The sequence below is a fragment of the Macaca fascicularis genome, chromosome 12 (genome assembly GCF_037993035.2).
Source record: "Macaca fascicularis isolate 582-1 chromosome 12, T2T-MFA8v1.1".
Classification (NCBI taxonomy): Eukaryota; Metazoa; Chordata; class Mammalia; order Primates; family Cercopithecidae; genus Macaca; species Macaca fascicularis.
The window spans coordinates 76964006-76987920 of NC_088386.1; positions in this window are offsets into that span (position 1 = coordinate 76964006).

A 23915-nucleotide genomic window follows, 5' to 3' on the forward strand; every position below is an offset into this window, starting at 1 on the left:
GGACTGATTGTTTTTCCTCCCCCTTGAAAGGTCCATGACTTCAATTCTCTGGGTTTGGCAAGTGTTTACAGGGACGCTTTCTCTTGAGGGTATTTTCTTGGGCTCTTCTGAGATCCCTCATCTCTAGAGATATCTCAGCTGCACTTCTCAAGTTCTCTGCTGGTTCCATTGTTTCTCCCTCAGCCGCTGATTACCTAGTCACCCTGATTATCTAGTCACCGCTAGACTTTTGGCTGAGGCCTTCTTAACCCTCCAGCAGCCTTCTGGGACAGAACCCAAGAAAACCCCAGATAGTTCTCATATGTAATCCTCATCTGAGTCCCTGTAGGCCATGCAGTTACTTCCAAGAGCAGAACTCTCCTCTGTCACCATGGGTTGCTACAGCCAGTCACCTGTCATCATGAGACTCTCAGGCATGACTGTAGTTCATATGGGAGATGCATAGGAAACTCTGTGCATGGCCTCCTCAAAGCCCCTCTCACTTGACTTGAGGTAACAAGGGTACACCTTTCAACCCTCTGTTCCTCAGAGAGAATCACAGTCCAATGACACTCCCCTTTAAGAATCCTCCTTTAAACCCTTTCTCCTCTCTTCAGCTTTCTTAACTTCTCTAAAAGCTAGAAGGGTAGTTTGATAATAGAAGCAAAGTCTCCCTCTTGTACCAGTCTGTTGAACTCGGTTAGCACTTCATTTTGAAGGTGCGGACATACTTGCCAACTCTTGTTTGGGCCTTAGCAGAAACCCAAACAGCAAGAGCCCTATGTAACATCCTGTTACCTATCACAATCATAAAATTAATATCAGTCTGTAAGACAAAGCTTGTAAACAATGCCTAGAGAAGACTAATGAGGAAGATTCTGACTGATGGGATGAGAGATAAGGCCCAAGTGCCTGAAATATGTACAACTCATCTAACCTGATCTCTAGTATTTGTTTCTGTAGAAACTGTACTTTCAAGTCCACATTGAACTTCAAAAAGAAATTGCTTTCTACATCTATAAAGCAAGGTTACAAGGAGAAAGAAATGAGTCATGGTTTCACTTCAGAACATTTGCACGTGTATTTTGTATGAAAGACTAGATAACAAATGAGGGATGTTTATTAACAATAAACAGTAAATATATTCCACAAAATTTTCAGATATTGAAAGACTAGAAAAAGGCAAATTTCACTTTTAGCTCATTTTGTTTTTTAGATGTTCTAATTGCAGGAAGACTTACATGATCTGAGAAGATACCTGATCTCTTAGAACCTCATTTCAACCTGAACATATGACTTCAGAGGGACTTATTGCTCTTTGGAAAGTCTTTAACTTTTGCAACATAGGCACGTGCATGGGATTCATGATTCCTAAAGGCTCATATTGTGTGTTAAATTGTGTTCCCCCAGAACATATGTTGAAATCCCATTCCCTAGTATCTGTGAATATATCCTTATTTTTTAAAAAAAAGATTTCTACAGATGAAATCAGGTTAAAATGATGCCATAGACACACAGGGAAAATACCATGTGATAACAAAGGCAGAACTTGGAGTGATGCAGCTTCAAGCCAAGGAACGCCAGGGATTTGTAGCCGCCCCCAGAAAGTAGGAGGAAGCAGGAGGAAATCTATCCAGAGCCAAAGAGGGAGCATAGCTTTGCTGACACTTTAATTCCAAATTACTAGCTTCCAGATCTGTGAGAGAATAAATTTCTATTGTTTTAAAACACCCAGTTTGTGGTACTTTGTTAGGGCAGCACTAGCAAATAAAAACACACAGAAAAGAAATTTTATTTGCAAATGCAGAAACTCTAAGTGAGTTTTCTTACAAGATTCAGGCCTCCACTAAGTAATTTTAGAAAGGTGCTTGGATTGATGGTCTTTTTCTTGAGGAGTGGCATTTCCAGTTTTGGTGCTGACAGAGAGACTACCAGTGGAATCAGTTGTTTCAGTTCAGCAACTGGGTCTTGTCCTTTCTGCCTTGTGTATTGATCTAAATATATTCCAAGCCCCACGGCTCTATAAAAAGAAACACTCTCATCTCTCAGACCGATTAAAGATCAGCTTGTAAAATTATTTGTAGAGATATGAATTGTAATTTTTTTCCTGTTTTAGGAAAACATTGCAACATACAAGGAATTCAGTTAAAATTTCAGCCATCTCCATGATTGAATAAAATACTTACAGCAATTACATTTTACTCAAAAAGCTTGTCAACTCAATGATAACAAAGATTTCTAGGTATTACTCTGACTACAAAATCCACAATTTAATTAATAACTTCACTTTAGAGTATTTATAATCGTATTTTATATTGTTCTCATAAACAGGAGTCACTTATTTGCTGTTGTTTCACAAATTTAAAAATCAAGGAGTCTCTCTTTATGAAGTGATGCAGTTGTTTTAGAATCAGATTGAGGTGATGGTCACACAACTCTAAATTTATAGAAATCATCATATTATAAACTTAAAATGAGTCAATTTTATGCCATTCAAATTTTACCTTAATAAATTGACTTAAAAACAAAGATTCTACTCTCCTACTAGGAAATGGCAGTTCTACAGAATTCCCTGCAGATTCAGAATTTAGTAAATGATAATTGGTGATGGTATTTACATCACTCTGGTCATATTCAAAGCAAAACAAAGATACCATGGATCCGTTGCAATTTTGTCTTGATCAGAGATGAGTGTGAATAACTAGGGCCATGCTGGATGAAAGAAATTCCAGATACAATGACTCTCAGGGGATAAATATTTCTACTACTGTTGATCTATGGCATGGGATTATTATTATTTTTTTGAAGACATTTCAAGGAATTATCTTTACCATAATTTGTAGAGGAGAAACATCTCTAGGAATGTTATATCAAATATATCAATCTCTATAATACTCAATCTTAAACAAGTTGTAAACATGGCCAAAAATACAAGCAGATTTCCAATCAAATGACACATTGTGCTAGAAAATAATTCTCTATTGCCTAATAGAAATATAAAAACTATATTGGCTAAATGCAGAAGTTTCTATTATTTTGAGATAGATAAAGCATGCTGATCATTTTTTAATTATTTGGCTAAATTACAACAATCTTTAAGATGACAAATCCTTTGAATTGCAAGCAGGAGAAAACATCTGGCATAAGAAGTCAGCAAAAGGAGGATTTTCTTTGTTATGAAATCGCTATTCCAATTCTCACAGACACATCCGCTTCTCCTTTTAAAAATGGGACTGGAATATTACTTACCTATATGATGTTTTATGAAGTTCTAGTTTTATAAACCTTCCAAAGTCATAATTCTATGAGAAGTACTATATGCAGAACAGCAATAATTCGAATTTTGTATCATACTATGTTTAATTTTGATTTACTAGTGAAGCTCTGTTTTTGTTGATTTTCCTAACATTCATATTGTCAGAAATAATTTTCACAATATTTTTATATTTTTTGCATAAATCATCTTAAAACACTTTTATAGTAAATGATTTGTGCTAATCCATTTTCTCTTTTTTAAACAAGTCATATAAAATATGATTTAACTAATATCTTGTGAATTTTTTTTTTTTGCTCCAAGCAAATAATAACCTTTGTAACTTGAAATATGATTGCAGCACATTCGGCCTTATACTTTGAGACTATTTAAATAAATTTCCTGTAAGGGAAAAAATGTCACTTGCAAGTAATTGGATTTTGACTGTTCTCTAATGTTAATAGAGTTTGATAACATAGAAAAATTCCTTTTTAGCCATTTTTAATCATTTTATTTTAAATGATGTTAAGTTCATTGTTATTATTAAATATGTTTGCCTCAGAAGTAATATCTGAATGTCAAAAAAGATAATACCAAAATAAAAAGTATTAATAATTAGAGTATATCTTGTGTTTATCTGTGACAATAGAAATGTATTTAGAATTAGAAAGCCTGAGTTAAATCTGACTCCATGGCTTACTAGTTATGTGAGTTGGGGGTGTCATTAAGCTCTATATAATTTAGTTTCCTCATTTGTAAAACTGGAGCAAATAAAATGTGGCCAATCCACTAATAGGTAGCTATAAGTGTTAAATGAGAAATTGTATGCAAATGTAGAATACCCTAGACAAAACTGTTAACAAGATACTAACAAGAACTGTGATCAAGGATAATGTTACTTTACTAATAGTAAATTCCTTCTTTCAGTACTTAAAGATAATGTTGTTTTGGTAAATTCAGGGTATCAATATCAATTTCCTCTTTGCACTGTTCCCATCTATACCTCCGCATCCCCACTCCCCACACACTGGTCATGTGAGAAGGGTTTAGTCAAGGAAATGACAAGATGTATGACCTTAGAACCACTTAATTGATGTTTACATCTATAGGAGACTCAGTCTATGACTGACAGCTAGCCAATTAATTGCCCTGTTTCATGACATACTTGCTCAGCAATGGTATCATACACTGAGTAAGTGAGTGAGTGGGAGAGAGAAGAATGAGAAAGATAATTTTTCAGTAATTAAAAGACATCCTATATATTCAGGATGGTGGTGCCCTGCCTTTCTTCCTTAAAGAAGTGGGCTGATTAATATACCAAAAAGACGTCACGATCCCACCTACACTGTCAACATTGACACTGGTGTATATGAGCTTCCATTCAGTGAGCTTTCTTTCACAAACAGCTCTCAAGCTCAAATTTTAGGATATCTGAGTGTATGAAAGAGTCTTGCCCTTCCAGATTCATTCTGTATGCATCTTCAGTCTGCTCTGGGTGTCAGGAGGCCAATTTCTACAGGCTACTTAACCATATTCTTGCCCTCTTGCTTCTGGTTGACCGTAGTCATTGGGAGTCCCTGACAGGAGATTAAAGAGTATCAGGGGAAGTGATTTGTAAATTTTATTTCATGGCAGATCCTAGGCTGTCAGTAGCTTGGTTCCCCAACTGTCATGGCTCCTGTGGGGTAGCTCTCCATCGGCTACATCTACAGCTTTCTCTAGGACCCAATAGCTGCTCCCTCACCTTGCTTTTCAAGTCTAGTGGCGATCCTGGTGTTTTACCATCCCTTTTTAGCTATGCATAACCCTCACCTCACACTTTTAAATAGTCTCTTTGTTACAGTCGGCAGTTAGTTGGACATGAACAGGGCAAGAGAGACACCCCTTCACGAATGTGAGGCAACCATCCAGTGATGGCCAGGTGGTTGTTAAGCTGTCTCCCTAAAATAATAATTTGCCATAGCCAATACCAGGAAGAGACAGTCTCCCAGTAGATAGTTTCACTTGTGTCCATGTGAAGAGACCACCAAACAGGCTTTGTGTGAGCAGCAAGGCTGTTTATTTCACCTGGGTGCAGGCGGGCTGAGTCTGAAAAGAGAGTCAGTGAAGGGACATAGGGGTGGGCCATTTTATAAGATTTGGGTAGATAGTGGAAAATTACAGTCAAAGGGGGTTGTTCTCTGACTGATAGGGGTAAGGGTCACAAGGTGCTTAGTGGGGGAACTTCTGAGCCAGGAGAAGGAATTTCACAAGGTAATGTCATCAGTTAGGGCAGGAACTGGCCATTTTCACTTCTTTTGTGATTCCTCAGTTACTTCAGGCCATCTGGATGTATACGTGCAGGCTTGGGCTCAGAGGCCTGACGTTCCTGTCTTCTTATATTAATAAGAAAAATAAAATAAAATAGTGGTAAAATGTCGGGGCAGCAAAAGTTTTGGGGGGTGGTATGGAGGGATAATGGGTGATGTTTCTCAGGGCTGCTTCGAGCGGGATTAGGGGTGGTGTGGGAACCCAGAGTGGGAGAGATTAAGCTGAAGGAAGATTTTGTGCTAAGGGGTGATATTGTGGGGCTGTTAGAAGAAACATTTGTCATATAGAGTTATCAGTGATGGCCTGGATACAGTTTTGTATGAATTGAAAAACTAAACAGAAGATACAAGGTCAGAATAAAAGAAGGAGAAAAATAGGTATTAAAGGACTAAGTATTGGGTCCCCAGGACATCCAATTAGAGAGGGCCCAAGGGGGTTCAGCATAACTACTTGCTTGGTTGGCAAGTTTTTAGGCTCTATCCAAGTTTTTGGGGTGCAGTTTAAGTTGGGCTGGTGTCTGGAATGATTTGACCAATAAAGGCTGGTCCATTATCAGACTGTTTAGAGGTGGGAAGGCCAAATCGAGGAATTATGTCTGACAGAAGGGACAAAGTGGCCGTGGTGGCCTTCTCAGACCCTGTAGGAAAGGCCTCTACCCATCCAGTGAAAGTGTCTAACCAGACCAAGAGGTAGTTTAGTTTCCTGACTCTGGGCATGTGAGTAAAGTCAATTTGCCAGTCCTGGGCAGGGGCAAATCCCTGAGCTTGATGTGTAGGGAAGGGAGGGGGCCTGAATAATCCCTGAGGAGTAGTAGAATAGCAGATGGAACACTGAGAAGTGATTTCTTTGAGGATAGATTTCCACAATGGAAAGGAAATGAGAAGTTCTAAGAGATGGGCTAGCGGCTTGTAACCTACATGGAAGAGGTTTTGAAATGGCGACAGAATAGAATAGGCCTGTGAAGCTGGAAGGAGATCTTTGGTCCAAGAACCATTTGCCTTGTGTGGGAAGAGATTGATAGGTGGAAGTTTCAGTGGGGTAATAGGTGGGAGTGGCCAGATGAGAGGGAGAAAAACTGCCATGAGGAATAGAAGTTGGAATGCTAGCTGCTTTTTTAGCTACCTTATCAGCATAAGCCTTGTCCTGAGCGATGGGATCTGATGCCTTTTGATGGCCCTTGCAGTGAATGACTCCAGCTTCCTTTGGAAGTAAAGCGGCTTTGAGAAGAGTTTTTATTAAAGAGGCATTCATGATGGAGGAGCCTTGCATAGTGAGGAAATTTATTTCTGCCCATATAACAGCATGGTGGTGCAGGATCTGGAAGGCATATTTAGAGTCAGTATAAATATTGACACATAGACCTTTTGCAAGAGTGAGGGCTTGAGTTAAGGCAATGAGTTTGGCTTGTTGACAGGTAGAAGAGGGAGACAGAGCAGTAGCCTCAATGATAGGTGTGGAAGATACTATAGCATAGCCTGTCTTTGCTGCTGAGTGGTGATTACGCCTGGTGGAACTGCCATCAATAAACCAAGTGTGTTCAGGGTGAGGAATAGGAAAGAAGGAAATATGGAGAAATGGAGTGAATGACAGGTGGATCAGAGAGATACAGTCATGGCGGTCAGGTGTGGTATCAGGAATAATGTGGGAGGCCATATTGAAGTCTGGGCCAGGAACAATGGTAATTATGAGAGACTCAACGAAAAGTGAATATAGCTGAAGGAGCCGGGGAGCAGAAAGTATGTACATCAGGTGAGAGGAAGAAAATAGATTTTCAAAGTTATGAGAACTGTAGAGAGTGAGTTGAGCATAGTTTGTGATTTTGAGGGCCTCTAAAAGATTAGGGTGGTGGCAGCCACTACATGGAGACATAATGGCCAGCCTAAAACAGTAAGGTCAAGTTGTTTGCACAAAAAGGCTACAGGGCACGGTCCCAGTCCTTGTGTAAGAATTCCAACTGCACAGCCCTGCACTTCGGCTGTGTGTAATGAAAAAGGTTGGGATGAGTCAGGGAGAGCTAGGGTGGGGGCAGTCTCTAAAGCTGTCTTCAAGGAATGGAAAGAGGAGTGGGGAAAGGATTTAGGATCTATGGGGTCAACTAGGTTTTCTTTTGTGAGTTTATATAATGGTTTTGTTAGGATGGCAAAACCAGGTATCCAAAGGCAAAAGTATCCAACCATGCCTAGGAAGGAAAGGAGTTGTTGTTTTATAGAAGGTATTAGGGTTTGAGAGATCAGTCAGACATGATTGGCAGGGAGAGCACATGTGATTTTATGAAGAATTATGCCAAGGTAGGTAATGGATGGAGAAGAAATTTGAGTTTTGGAGGGATACCTGATATCCTTTGGAGAATAAATGTTGAAGGACCAGGAGGGTGTCTTGTTGAGAAGATTCAAAGGAGGGGCTACAAAGTAGAAGGTCATCAATATCTTGAATAAGGTGAGAAGCGGAGGGGTGGAAAGAAAGTAAATCATGAGAAAGAGCTTAGCTGAAGTAATGAGGGCTGTCCCTGAAGCCTTGTGGCAGTACAGTCCAGGTAAACTGCTGGGACTGATGGGTGTCAGGGTCAGTCCAGGCAAAAGCAAAAAGAGGCTGGGATGAAGGGTGCAGGGGAATAGTGAAAAAAGCATCTTTAAGATCAAGAATGGAATAGTGAGTTGTGGAGGAAGGTATTGAGGACAAAAGAGTGTACAAGTGGGGTGCTACTGGGTGGATAGGCAAAACAATTTTGTTGATAAGGTGCAGATCCTGAACTAATGTGTAAGACTTGTCTGGTTCTTGGACAGGTAAAATGGGGGAAGTGTAAGGAGAGTTTATGGGTTTTAGAAGCCCACGCTGTAGCAGGCCAGTGATAACAGGTTTTAGTCCTTTTAAAGCGTGCTGCGTTGAGCGGGGTAAGGGTGATTAGGTTTTAATGGGATAGTAATGGGCATGTGATTGGTTGCCAGGGAGGGAGTAGAGGTGTCCCATACTTGTGGGTTAAGGTTGGGGGATATGAAAGGAAGACACAAAGGAGGCTTTGGGTTGGGAAGAAGGGTGGCAGTGAGATGTGGCTGTAGTCCAGGAATAGTCAGGGAAGCAGATAATTTGGTTAAAATGCCTCGGCCTAATGAGGGAACTGGGCAGGTGGGGATAACTGAAAAAGAGTGCATAAAATAATGTTGTCCAAGTTGGCACCAGAGTGGGGGAGTTTTAAGGGGTTTTGAAGCTTGGCCATCAATACCCACAACAGTTATGGGGGCAAGGAAAACAGACCCTTGAAAAGAAGGTAACGTGGAGTGGGTAGCCTCCGTATCGATTAAACAGGGGATGGGCTTACCCTCCACTGTGAGAGTTAACCAAAGCTCAGCATCCATGATGGTCCAGGGGGCGTCCGAGGCAATCAAGCAGCATCAGTCTTCAGTCGCTAAGCCGAGCAGATCTGGGGAGTCAATCAGAGAGCCTTGGGCTAGAGCTTTAGGGGCTCTAGGAAGTGGCTGCCAGGCGAGCTGGGCAGTCTGATTTCCAGTGGGTCCCTGAACAGATGGGACAGGGCTTGGGAGGAATCCTGGGCTGCAGGCATTCTTTGGCCCAGTGGCCAGATTTCTGGCACTTGAAGCAAGATCCTGATGGAGGAAGTCTTGCAGGAATGCTTAACTGCTGCGATTTAGGCGTGTGCGGCTTAGGCATTTTGAAGTTCTTGTGTGCTGGAGGTGGGGCTGGGTTTTGTCTCACAGCAGAGGCAAGTAATTGTAATTCAGAAATGCGTTGCTGTCTGGCTGCCTCCTCTCTATTACTGTACACCTTGAAGGCGAGGTTGATTAACTCCTGTTGTGGAGTTTGAGGGTCAGATTCTAATTTTTGAAGTTTTTTCTAATGTCAGGAGCTCACTGGGTGATAAAATGCGTATTTAGAATGAGACAACATTCTGACCCTTCAGGGTCTAGGGCTGTAAAGCGTCTCAGGGTTGCTGCCAAACGAGCCATGAACTGGGCTGGGTTTTTGTCTTTACCTTGGGTAGTTTCTTTAAGCTTGTCATAATTAACAGCTTTGTAAGCTGCCTTTTTAAGCCCTTCAGCTGGGCAGGAAATCATGCAATCTCGCCTAGCTATACCTGGGGAATCTGCCTGATAGTTCCACTGGGGATCCTCTCAGGGCACTGCTCTAATGCCTTCCTGGAGGTCTGGCTCATGGAGCTGGCAGTTGTCAGCGTGACATTGGGTCAGAGAAAAAAACTCTTTCCCATTCACCTGGGGAGAGGGTAGAAGTTAGGATGACATTTAAGTCACCCCAGGTTAAAATGTAGGACAGAGTTAGATATTGCAATTCCTGTATATATGTAGTGGGGTCTGATGAGAAAGAGCCTAAACGCTGACTGATCTCAGAGAGGTCTGATAGAGAAAAAGGCATGTGTACCCTGACTATGCCTTCAGCTCCAGCCATCTCTCTAAGAGGAAATTGTTGGGCAGGTGGGGAAGAGCTAGTCACGGAACCAAACTGTAAGCTGGACCAGGTGTGAGGAGGGGAAGTGATAGAAGGATTATAGGGTGGAGGAGTGGAGGCTGAGGAAGAATTGGGACCTGGCTCGGCCTGGCAATGAGCAGCCTGGGTAGGAGGAGAGAGGTCCGATGGGTCTGTAGAAAAGGAAGATTGGAAAGACTCAGCGACGCTTGGGGTTGGGACTGAGGGGACAGGCAGGAGGGAAAGAAAGAGGATTTGTGAGGAATCACATTGGAAACAGAGACTAGGGAGGGAATGAAGTGTGAAAAATGTCTGGATGTAAGGCACCTCAGACCATTTGCCCATTTTTCAACAAAAATTATCTAGGTCTTGTAGGATGGAGAAATTGAAAGTGCCGTTTTCTGGCCATTTAGAGCCATGGTCAAGTTTGTATTGGGGCCAAGTGGCATTGCAGAAGAAAATAAGGCATTTAGGCTTTAGGTCAGGTGTGAGTTGAAGAGGTTTTAAGTTTTTGAGAACACAGGCGAAGGGAGAAAAGGGAGGAATGGAGGGTGCAAGGTTGCCCATAGTGAAGGAGGCAAGCCCAGAGAAAACAGAATAGAGACGAGAAGACAAGGGGTGGGGGGGTGCTTGCCCCCCAGAAAAGCAGAAAAGGGGTGGAGACATGGAGAGAAGAGGTGGGGGGTACTTGCCCCCCAGAAAAGCAGTGCTTGCTGCTACCGGTGAAGGACCAAGGCAGGCGTCCCCACGTGATCAGACACCTCTGAAACATGGGTGAATAATCAAGCAGACATCCTCACGTGATTAAACACCAAGGGAAGACTGTCTTCCCGAGTCTGTGACTGGCACCGGAGGTTTGGCTTCACGGATAAAACGCGTCTCCTCTGCCCCTACTAGAAAAGGAAAGGAATTGAAATTTCAAGAAGGGAGAGATGGAAGGATGGAGCCAAGATTTAAAGAAGAAAGAGGTTGAGGGATAGTGAGAGAGGTTGGAGAAGAGAGTAAAAAGAGGCCGCTTACCTGATTTAAAATTGGTGAGATGTTCCTTGGGCTGGTTGGTCTGAGTACCCAAGGTCTTAGGTGGATCTTTCTCATGGAGCAAAGAGCAAGAGGACAGGGGATTGATCTCACAAGGGAGGTCCCTCTATCCGAGTCACAACACCAAATTTCACTCGCGTCCGTGTGAAGAGACCATCAAACAGGTTTTGTGTGAGCAACAAGGCTGTTTATTTCACCTGGGTGCAGGCGGGCTGAGTCTGAAAAGAGTCAGCAAAGGAAGATAGGGGTGGGGACGTTTTATAAGATTTGGGTAGGTAGTGGAAAATTACAGTCAAAGGGGGTTGTTCTCTGGCTGGCAGGGGTGGAGGTCACAAGGTGCTCAGTGGGGAAGCTTCTGAGTCAGGAGAAGGAATTTCACAAAGTAATGTCATCAGTTAAGACAGGAATCGGCCATTTTCACTTCTTTTGTGATTCCTCAGTTACTTCAGGCCATCTGGATGTATATGTACAGGCTTGGGCTCAGAGGCCTGACAGATAGAAACACCTGAAACCCATGATCAGCAGTTTCCCCATAAGATCTCAGGAGTTAGGGGAATGAGTTCAAGCATGTGCACTAAGAGGCAAAATGGTGAAGTTTAACTGGCAGGAACACTCAACTGGTAAGGGAAGAAAGCCTCAAGGGAGCATGCGTACAACTTCAGTAAACACATTGCACATTCGGTCTCTCCCAAGTGCTGGCAGGGCACTGCACCTGCAGACAGCCCAACCCAAGGGAAGAATCAGGGTATAAGGGATGCAGCGCCCCCCCAAGAAACATGCCAATCTATAAAACCCCAAGTCAAAAGTCAAATCACTCACTTGCATCTCTCAAGTCACCTAGTTGACCCTCTTCCAAGTGTACTTTACTTCCTTTCATTCCTGCTCTAAACATTTAATAAACTTTAACTCCTGCTCTAATATTTGCCTGACTCTTCTTCTGCCTTATGCTCCTTGGTCAAACTCTTTCTTCTGAGGCAGCAAGAATTGAGGTTCTTGTAGGCTCATACAGATTTGCCACTGCTAACATACTTTGGTGCCATGTGACTTGGATATGTTCCGTAGTGGTAACACCTTGATTAAATTTATTTCAATTACCCTTTTTGAGCATCCCAACCCTTTCCTGACAGGATCTCTACTGTTAACACTGAGACCAGTTTTTCCATAGAAAATTTCTGTTTGCCAAATTCTTTCTCAGGCTAGTCATTGGTGTTTCTTGAGCCTTTGGAACTCAGGCCAATGTCAAATCATTGAGGATTATATTTTCGAGAGGGTGAATTGACTTTATGTGTATCTATTTAAGAGACCACAACGTATTTTCCACAAACGATTATATATAACTAAGCTTATAGCTCATGGATATACCACTGCCTCCATTTACATCTTGCAAACAATAAGAAAACACTATTCCAAATATTATGTTTCAAAGTTTAAAGGCAAACTTAAGGAATTTTTTTTTTTTTCTCAGAGAAAAAAAAATAGCATTTTGGGAGATACCTTTGCCATACCACCTGTGTAACCCCCACTATTTCTACCAGGTAGGAAGGTGTAATCTACCAAGTAGGGAGGCCAGTGCCCTAAGACCTCCTTGATACATTGCTAAGGCACAAAGCAAAGCACTAAAAACCACCTGTGATCTAAATTTATTAGGAGGAAAGTGTTGTATAAAGCAGTGGGACTCAAGGGTTACTGTCTGGAAATCCTGATTTACTAAAAGAAGAGGAGATTTGTAGTTTCCATATCAAAGGGTGAGCTGAGCTGTGCAGAGTGGCCTTTGTTCACGTGGCAATTACAGTGTTTGCACACTTATCAAGTGCTTGAAAAGAGTCCTCCTCCAGCATTAAGGTAGTGGGGGGCACTATTCATTTGCTTAACAAGCTACTTTCCCTTCTCTCTTCCTTTCCCTCCCCTCTAAAGATAATACAGAAAGATAAACAGCACCCTAGGGCCAATTTAAATAATCATAAATTTTCTATCAGAGAAGCTCAAAAACACACTTAATTATCTTGGCCCTTTTTAGTTTTGCATATTTTCAGACACTTCTGTGCTCACAGATACTGAGCATCTTAACACAAAGTGATTTATTTAATGGTGAAGTTTTAGTGACTGTGTAAAGCCTATAGATTATTTCAACACTGTTTTTCAATAATATTACATAGGAAAAAGGTAAAGTCATTTCATAAAGTTGTCAAATATACAATAATGAGCTATCAATTCAAGTACTAACAATATCATCTTAGAATAACTAAAATTATTATAACCAAATGTTCTTAAGGCATAAGTTTTGATGTTTTATCTTTTTTCATTTTTAATGGTGGTACTTTTTTTTTTTTTTTTTTTTTTTTTGAGACGGAGTCTTGCTCTGTCGCCGGGGCTGGAGTGCAGTGGCCGGATCTTGGCTCACTGCAAGCTCCGCCTCCCGGGTTCACGCCATTCTCCTGCCTCAGCCTCCCGAGTAGCTGGGACCACAGGCGCCCGCCACCTCGCCCAGCTAGTTTTTTTTTTTGTATTTTTTAGTAGAGACGGGGTTTCACCGTGTTAGCCAGGATGGTCTCGATTATTCTCAGAAGGGTGATTTCTGAAAAGCAGAATATTTTACAGTTAAAGAGTTAAACCACTTTTCAGGACAACATAATTATTTTCCTCTGTTCATCATTCAATCATGTTTGTGCTCAGATTTTCTCTTCACTGTAGAATAGACAGTGGGGCAGGTTATTAGTTAAGCTACTAGATATGATCATTCATAAGATAAACTAGTGTGTCAGTATTTCCAACTAAGGCAATCAGTCAAGAATTTCTCCTTTCCCTTGATTTATATTTTTGAGTTGTTGGTGAATGTTTTCTACATTTTAATATGTATAATAATTAAATGAATGCATCTAGTTATAAGTAATTTCATCTGGAATATAAGGCATGCTATATATAAAATCTGAAATTCTAAATGTAGTATGCAAATTATAGATATGTGCATTCCACCAAGTAAAATACATCTTTTTTGCATTTAAAATAAAAAAGTTTCCTGACCTCCTACCCCCCAAAAGATAATCTATAGCAGAAGCCACAAATGGATTTGAGCATGAATCTGAGCAAATTCCTTTTATAGCAATAAATAGCTTCTCATATAAGCTGTTAAATTGTACATTGCGCAATTGTACATTGGTGCTTTCCCACAAAGGATCTCTGTGGTGCTCTGAGTACAGCATGAAATTGTCAATGGTTGAGGAAACTTAAAATTATAGAACTGTGTGTTTAGTCCCTGTGTAAATTAAGTTATTGACCATAGACAAATTTATATTGTGGAAACTTTTCTTTACAAAGGCGTTGTTTTATGTAAACTAGAACAGTGTTGGGATTTGGTGATTGATTTTTATAGAAGCACAGAGAATTAAATAGTTTTGTAAAAGGATGGCACTGGACCTAACTCCCTGATACATACTTGTGTCATTTATTATTACATGACACTGTAGCACTTTAAAGGTTAATTTAAGAGACTCCATTTAGTGACGTTAAGGCAGTAGCCTGGGTAGGCAGGCATCCATACAGAGGAGTCATCCTGTCTCTAAAATGAGCTGATGGGCTAAAACTAAAAATAAAGTTTTAAAACTTTACTTTTAATAGTAACTAATATATTTTGCATCACAACCCAGTACACATTCACATTCACCTTAACATTTATAGAATGTTGGGAAGTAAATTTCCAAAGGAAACTAAAATTTCACAAAATAGTACTTACTGGAATTGTACTTGAAGCACTCTTATTCTATTCTATTCTATTCTATTCTATTCTATTCTATTCTATTCTGTTCTGTTCTGTTCTGTTCTGTTCTGTTCTGTTCTGTTCTGTTCTGTTCTGTTCTGTTCTATTCCGTTCCATTCCATTCCATTCCATTCCATTCCATTCCATTCTATTCTATTCATACTTTTTCATATGTTGACTATGATCCAGTGAGTTATTTCATGCCATGAAAAAGTAGCACCCAGCAGTGTGAAAGTATTAGAAAGTATGTCATAAAAACTGGGATGCAGAATGAGGACCTGTTATTCTCTGATTTATAAGTAGAAGTGGCCCAGAAAACATGAACATTCTTTGATCAGTGTCATCTACAAATTCTTTCACTTTTTGGGTCAAAAGACAACTAAGTTGGAAAGAGTGAGGCATTACTCAGAAACTTTCAGCTTCTGATTCATTGTAACAAGTAAATGGAAACTTCTGAAATCTAAGTTGAATCAAGCAATCTCATTAGTTAAATTAGTTAAAGTTAGATAGTAGATAGTAATTGATATTTGTCTAGTTCATGACTGTTTGAAATAATAAATTAAGCCTACATTTTTCAGATTAAAATTTGGGACAATCTCTTACTTCTGGCCATCTAGCAAAACAGTGACAAAGAAATGGGAAGATCCCAGCCTCATTTTTTGTTCTTTATCTGTCTTGGAAGGGGAAGCTGAGCTCTGCTCTCACCTGAGAATCTGAAGGGAAAATCCAACATTATAGAATATAATTGAACAGACCCTAGAATAATCTGTGGACTTCTGCTGGAACTTCTGCCAATTAAAAAAAAAATCTATTCATTTGGATTAAGTCACAACTCTGAGGTAAAATAATGCCTTTAATCAGACATAATGGTCTATAAGCTTCTAAAAAACTGACTGAGTTAATTAGATGCCTTTGAATGAGCCAAACAGCTAAAACTAAATGCAACAAAACTCAGGATTTAGAAGTCAAGCAAGCCAAAATCATGAAGAAAAGAATCCAAAATAGAGCACACATGCAGGTAGCTTCCTGAGGGTTCTGGGGAATGAGGAGCTACCATGAAAAGAGAGCACAACATGAAAGTGGGGTAGGAGGGCACCCAGGATGGCTTTAGCCCCTGTATTATTTAGCATAAAAGGCCAAATTGTTATAATGTTATTACGGTAAGTCTTCACAGTGCAGTGGGTTTTAAAATGGCTTTTATTTCTTCCTTACATGTCAATCCAGAGCAAATAGGCAGCCTGCTGTGGTCCACGCAGTCATTCTGGGATCAGGTCTTACCATTTTCTCTCTCCATTATCATCTGGACTGTTGCCCTTAACCCCATGAGGGATGTTTACTAAGGAAGTTTTCTTTAAACAGTATTTATTCCAGTTTATGGAAAGAGGAAAGAGCATCAACGAATATAATCCCAATGTTTTAAATCCCAGCATTACTAGAAAAGGGTCCTGATCCAGACCCCAAGAAAGGGTTCTTGGAACTTGTGCAAGAGCGACTTTGAAGCAAGTTAAGGAATAAAAGAATGGGTCCTCCATAGGCCGAGCAGCCCCAAGGACTGCTGGTTCGCTATTTTGACGGTCATTTCTTGATTGTATGCTAAACAAGGAGTGGATTATTCATGAGTTTTCCAGGAAATAGTGGGCAATTCCTCTGAACTGAGGGTTCTTCTCTTTTAGACCATATAGGGTAACTTCCTGACATTGCCATGGCTTTGTAAATTGTCATGGCACTGGTGGCAGTATCTTTTAGCATGCTAATGCATTATAATTAGCATGCAATGAGCAGTGAGGACTACTAGAGGTCCCTTTTATCACCATCTTGGTTTTGATAGGTTTTGGCTGGCTTCTTTCTTGCAATCTTTGTGACCCGTATCTTGTGCTGACCTCCTGTCTCATCCTGTGGCTAACAATGCCTAACCTCCTGGGAATGCAGCCCAGTAGGTCTCAGCCTTATTTTACCCAGCCCCTATTTAAGATGAAGTCGCTCTAGTTTGAGTGCCTCTGACACTAGGCCTGGAAGAGGTATACATCACTTCCATTTATTTTCCAATGGTGAAAATGAAGTCAAGCAGTCATGCTTTTCTGAAAGGATTGATGAAGGGTGGCAGTGCTAGAAAATGTAGTTCCTGGTTTTGTGGTGACATCTTTAGCCCAACCATATTACTAGAGCAGAAGAAGAGAATGAACTTTGGTGAACAGCCAGCAGTCCCTGCTACAGCTACTTCTTAGCCCTGTTTAACAGAACAGTTCTCTGTCTATTGTCCAAATGGAGACTGTGACATGTACAAGATGCAGTGACAATGTATAAAGAATTCTTAAAGGTGCAAATTTTACTGGAACATTTATCATTAGGTCATTGACATAAGTCTAAAGCCTTTTGAAAAATAACCTCTCATATTAATATTAATCCAATTTTTCTATTAGCGTGGAATGCTTTACATTGCTAATATAAAACTTCTGGGACTAAGGCCATGTTAAAAGTGAATATCTTTAATTGGTTCCAGATTTTTAAAATCTGACTTCTATTATAAATCTTACTACTTGAATTTAACATATAGAATAACAGACAAGGTATGATAGACAGGCAATAAGCTTTAAAAACGTAACAGAAATTAAGTTGAGTGTTAAAGTCTGATGATATCATCTATACTCAAAATATTCTTGCATATAAAAAAATTAGTTTGAGTCCTTTACGTGTAAAACAATGTCCAACCCAGACAAAATTGTCTCTTAAATTTATGAATAATCTAGACTTAATTTTTAATGTCTTAGAAGATGTTTTCTAAGAAGTTTACTTTAAATAGAATTTAATCTAAGGAAAGATCAGTTTTCGGATAAGTGGAAAACTGGAACTTAAAACCCAATAGTTGGAAGATACCTTAGATCCTGTCTAATTTAAAATGTTCATTTCAATCTATGACTTCCTCTAAGAATCAGTACTTTTTTCTTAAATCTTTACAGGTAGCTCTCCCTTATATTGGTAAAAAAAAGTCTCTAATTCCAATATCTAATGTGGTAGAGTTGCAGATGCCAAAGGTGTCAGCAGAGGGCTCAGATGGGTCTCCAAATAGGATTATTAAGACAGAACTTTCAAACCAAGCATTGCAAATGCATATTATCACCTGAAGCTACTAATTTTATTTTTCTTTAATAATTTTTGTTTTTATTTTAATGACTTTTGAGGTACAGGTGGTTTTTGGTTATACGGAATTTTTTAGTGGTAATTTCTGAGATTTTGGCCCTTCCATCACTCGAGCAGTGTACACTATACCCCATAGGTAGCCTTTTATCCCTCACCCAACTCACAGTTATTGCACTCCACATGCCAAGTCCTTAAAGTCCATTATATCATTCTTATGCCTTCACATCCTCATAGCTTAGCTCCCACTTATAAGTGAGAACATACAATACTTGGTTTTCCAGTCCTGTCTGAGTTACTTTACTTAGAATAATGGCCTCCAGCTCCATCCAAGTTGCTGCAAAATACATTATTTCATTCCTTTTTATGAATGAGTAGTATTCTATAGTATATATGTGTATATATATATAATTTTCTTTATCCACTTGTTGGCTGATAGACACTTAGGTTGGTTTCATATCTTTGAAACTGTGAATTGTGCTGCTATAAACATACATGTGCATGTGTCTTTTTCATATAATGACTTATTTTTCCCATGGGTAGATACATTTAGTGGGATTACTGGATCGAATGGTAGTTCTCTTAGTTCTTTAAGGAATCTCTGTACTGTTTTCCATAGTGGTTGTACTAGTTTATATTCTCACCAATAGTGTAAAAGTGTTCCCTTTTCACCACATCCATGACAATCTATTGTTTTTGACTTTTTAATTATGGCCATTCACGCAGTAGTAAGGTGTTATCTCATTGTACTTTTAATTTTCCTTTCCCTGGTAATTAGTGATGTTGAGCATTTTTTCATATGTTTGTTGGCTGTTTGTATACTTTCTTTTGAGAATTATCTATTCATGTCCTTTGCCCACTTTTTCATGGGATTATCTGATTTTTTCTTGCTGATTTGTTTGAATTCATTGTAGATTCTGCATATTATTCCTTTGTAGGATGCATAGTTTGTGAATATTTTCTCCCACTCTGTGGGTTTTCTGTTTACTCTGCTGATTATTTCTTTTGCTATGCAGAAGCTTTTTAGTTTTATTGGGTCCCACTTATTTTTTTGTTGTTGTTGCATTACAAATGCAGTTTTTTAGATTTGTTAATATTCAGTAAATTCAGCCCCATCTCTGGGTCTAAATGAGATCAAAGATGTCAATAAGATTTTTGCTATTCAGAGTTTTCATTAGTGCCACTACTCTGTATGTTTTGTTTACAAACAACCCATCATCTTCTATTTTAACTGGCTATGAGTTTCTCTTTTAACTTTATAGATTTCATTCATGTAATCCACATATATTTGCTAGTCTGCAATGTAAGACTGTTGTAAGTGCTGACATTCAGCGATAAACAAGATCAACTCATGTTTCAATATTTTGGTGGAAGTGACAGAATATAGACAAGTATGTAATTAAAGGACAAAAAGAAAGCAGATAAGAAAAATAAAGCAGTGTCTTAGAGAGTCTGATCAGGAACATTGTCCCTAAGGAGGTGATACATGAACAGGAATAGGGGAAAAAGTCATGTCAAAACATAAAGAAAGAAACTTTCAAGCAAAAAAGAGAAAGTGCCAATGGTATGAGATTAAAAAAAATAATCTCGCATTCTGGAGGAAGAGCAAAGAGCCAAGACTAGAATAAAGTGAACAAAGCATGAGATGAGGTTGTGATATGGTTTGGCTGTGTCCCAACCCGAATTTTATCTAGAATTGTATCTCCCATAGTTCCCAAGTGTCATGGGAGGGACCCAGTGGGAGATATTTGAATCATGGGAGCTTGGGGGGAGACTTTACCATGCTGTTCTCATGATTGTGAATAAGTCTTACAAGATCTGATGGTTTTATAAAGGGGAGTTCCCCTGCACATGTTCTCTCTTGCTGGCCACCACGGTAAAAAGTGACTTTGCTCCTCATTTGCCTTCTGCCATGATTGTGAGGACTCCCCATCCATGTGGAACTGTGAGTCCATTAAGCCTCTTTTGGTTTTTTTTGGTAAATTACCCAGTCCTGGGTATGTCTTGTCACTTTTTTAGCAGTGTGAGAAAAGACTAATACAGGTTGCAAAAGTTCACAGGACTTTTTAGCCGTGACCAAGGGCATGGAGTTTATACTAAATGAAATGGAAAGCCCTTGGAGGGTTTGTAGCAGGGAAGTAACAGACTTGATTTATGGTTTTAAATGATTGTCCTGGCAGCCATCTGGAGGACTAATAGCGAGGGAATAAGAATGGAAGCATCAGTCCAAAGCTTCTGCAAAAATGAGAAAAGATTTTGGCTTAAACCAGTATGAAAGCAGTGAAAGTGATGCATATATTTTTCTTAAAAATTTCCTTTAGGCACTGTTAGTTGCCTACCCAGAAGCCCTCCCTACTTCCATTTCTTGTTAATAGTGCTCCAATGTTATATGATGCATCAGTCCCAAGTGAAGAGTCACGATTGAGCCACTTGTGTGTAAGGATGGTTCAACATATACAAGTCAATGTGATTTACTACATAAATAGACTTAAAAACAAAATCATTTGATCATCTCAATAGATGCAGAAAATACTTCCAATAAAACTCAACATCCCTTTATGATAAAAAGCCTCAATAAACTAGACATCAAAGGAGCATCCCTCAAAATAATCAGAGCCATCTGTGACAAATCCACAGCCAATATATTGAATAGGGCAACATTTCAAGCATTTCTCCTAAGAATTAGAGCAAGACAAAGATGTCCACTTTCACCCCTCCTATTTAACATAGTAGTGGAAGTCCTAGCCAGAGCAATCAGGCAAGATAAAAAAATAAAAGGCACTCAAACTGGAAAAGAAGAAGTCAAATAATCTTTATTGACTGGTGATATGATCTTTATATTTAGAAAATTCTAAAGATTCCTTCACAAGACTCCTAGGCCTGATAAATGACTTCAGTCAAGTTTTAGGAGACAAAATTAACACACATAATCACCTGCATTTCTATACACCAACAATGCTCAAGCTGAGAACCAAATTAAGAATGCAATCCCATTTGTAATAGCTCCCCCCCCCGCCCAAAAAAACCTATCAAAACACCTAGCAATAAATGGAGGGCTTTCACTTCCATTTAACCAAGGAAGTGAAAGACCTCTACAGGGAGAACTACAAAACACTGTGAAAGAAATTGGACAAACAAATGGTAAAACATCCCATGCTCATGGATAAGAATTATTATTAAAATGACTATACTTTCTAAAGCAATCAACAGATTCAACCCAATCCCTATCAAATTAACAATTTCATTTTTCACAGAATTAGAAAAAGTAATTCTAAAATTCATATAGGGCTGGGCACAGTGGCTTAAGCCTGTAATCCCAGCACTTTGGGAGGCCGAGGCGGGTGGATCACGAGGTCAGGAGATCGAGACCATCCTGGCTTACATGGTGAAACCCCGTCTCTACTAAAAATACAAAAAACTAGCCAGGGTGGTGGCGGGCGCCTGTAGTCCCAGCTACTCGGAGGCTGAGGCGGGAGAATGGCATGAACCCGGGAGGCGGAGCTTGCAGTGAGCGGAGATCGTGCCACTGCACTCCAGCCTGGGTGACACAGTGAGACTCCGTCTCAAAAAAAATAAAAAAAATAAAAATAAAATAAAAAAAATAAAATTCATATGGAAGCAAAAAGAGCCTAAATAGCCAAAGCAATCTTAAGTAAAAAGAACAAAGCCAGAGGCATCACATTACCCAAGTTCAAACTACACTATAGTAACCAAAACAGTATGTTACTGATACAAAAATAGACATACAGATCAGAGGAATAGAATAAAGTATCCAGAAATAAAGCCACATAGCTACAATCCACTTATCGTTGACAAAAGCAACAAACACAAATGATAGGGAAAGGACACCCTACTCAATAAATAGTGCTGAGAAAACTGGCTAACCACATGCAGAAGAATAAAACTTGACCCCTGCTTATCATCCTATACAAAAATTAACTCAATATGGATTAAATACTTAAATGTAAGACCTCAAAAAATAAAAATCCTAGAAGAAAACCTGGATATACTCTTCTGGACATGGGCTTAGGCAAATAAACTATGGCAAATAACTTATGAGACCTCAAAAGCAAACACAACCAAAACAAAATTGACAACTGGAACCTAATTAAAACTAAAGAGCTTCTGCACAGCAAAAGAAACTATCAACAGAGTAAGCAGACAACCTACAGAATAGGAGAAAATATTTGCAAACTATACAAATATTTTTTGACAAAGAACTAAAATCCAGAATATGTAACTTAAACAAATCCACAAGAAAAAAATAAATAACCCAATTAAAAAGTGGGCAATGGACATGTACAGACACTTTTCAAAAGAAGGCATACAAATATCCAAAACCATGAAAAAGTGCTCAACATCACTAATCATCAGAAAAATGCAAATTAAAACCACACTGAGACACCATCTCATACTGATCAGAATGGGTATTATTAAAATGTCAAAAAATTACATTTTAAAAAAATTCTAAAAATGTTTTCAAAGAGAAAAAGAAATGCTTATACATTGTTGGTTGGAATGCAAATTAGTTCAACTACTGTGGAAATCAGCATAAAGGTTCTCAAATAACTAAAAATATAACTACCATTTGACCCAGCAATCCCACTATTGGTTACCTACCCAAAGGAAAAGAAATAGTTTTATTATAAAGATACCTGCCCTGGCATGTTCATCACAGCACTATTCACAATAGCAAAGTCATAGAATCAACCTAAGTGTCCATCAACAGTTGACTGGATAAAGAAAATTTTATATATATATATACATATATATACACACACACACACACACACACACACACACATATACACACACACACATACACACACACACACACACACACACACACACACACACCCCATACTGTGGAATACTATGCAGCCATAAGAAAGAATAAATCATGTCATTCACAGCAACATAGATGGAGCTGGGGGTCATTATTTTAAGTGAAATAACTCCGAAACAGAAAATCAAATACCATATGTCCTCCCTTATAAGTGAGAGCTAAACAATGGGTCACATGGACATAAAGATGGAAATAATGAATACTGAGGATTCCAAAATAGGGGAGGATGCAGGGGACGAGAGTTGAAAATTTACCTATTACATACAATGTTCACTATTTGAGTGATGGGTTTTCTAGAAGCCCAAACCTCACCATTATGCAATATGCCCATGTAAGAAACCTGCATATGTACCCCCATATCTAAAATAAACAAGAAAATATTGGTCCAATTATGTCCTGATCATCCCATTCCCCTTTGTTGACCATTCACTTTCATGGCATCCCACAGAGCTCAGAATATCCTCCTTGTCCAAAAAGACTTCAGAGATAGTCACCTGGGGAAATTTCTGCAAAGAATGTCACCTTACTGATGGTAAAAGGAAAGGCATTCTGCCTGGTTCTTCCCTAAACCAAAAACTTGATTAATATGGGAATAGGTAGAAGGGTGACAAAAGTAAACATTTTCCAAAGTATGATCTATGGACAGATAAATTTGTGATTAAACAGAGTGCAACATTTTTTTTCATAACTTTTCAAATAATGATATGCTTTAGTTCTCTACAAAAGAGAACCTAGATTTTTCTCAAACTTTATGTGATGATGGAACTCTCATTTGGGAAATAATGATCTTGTTCACAGAACCACTCTTCTTCAAAACACCATTACTGGACAAAGGAGTGAATTTTACGGAATCAAATAGTATTTCTCAAAATCATGGTATATCAATGATGTGCTTTGAAAGCCCACAGCAGGCTGTAAACATCTAAACATTTAAGTGTTACAATCTTTCTTGATGAAAAAAATCAACTACTTGGGAGAATTTACCAAAATTAATGCTTGATGTTAAGATTTGGATTCTCCAAAATGTTATTAATTCTCAAGAATTAGAAGGCTTGTTTATATCAAAGTTCCTGTAAAGATATAGCTAGAAAATTGCTCCTTGTATTTTTCCCTTTCCATTATTAATTAAAATCATTAAAAACTTGAGTTATTAGGGAAGCTGC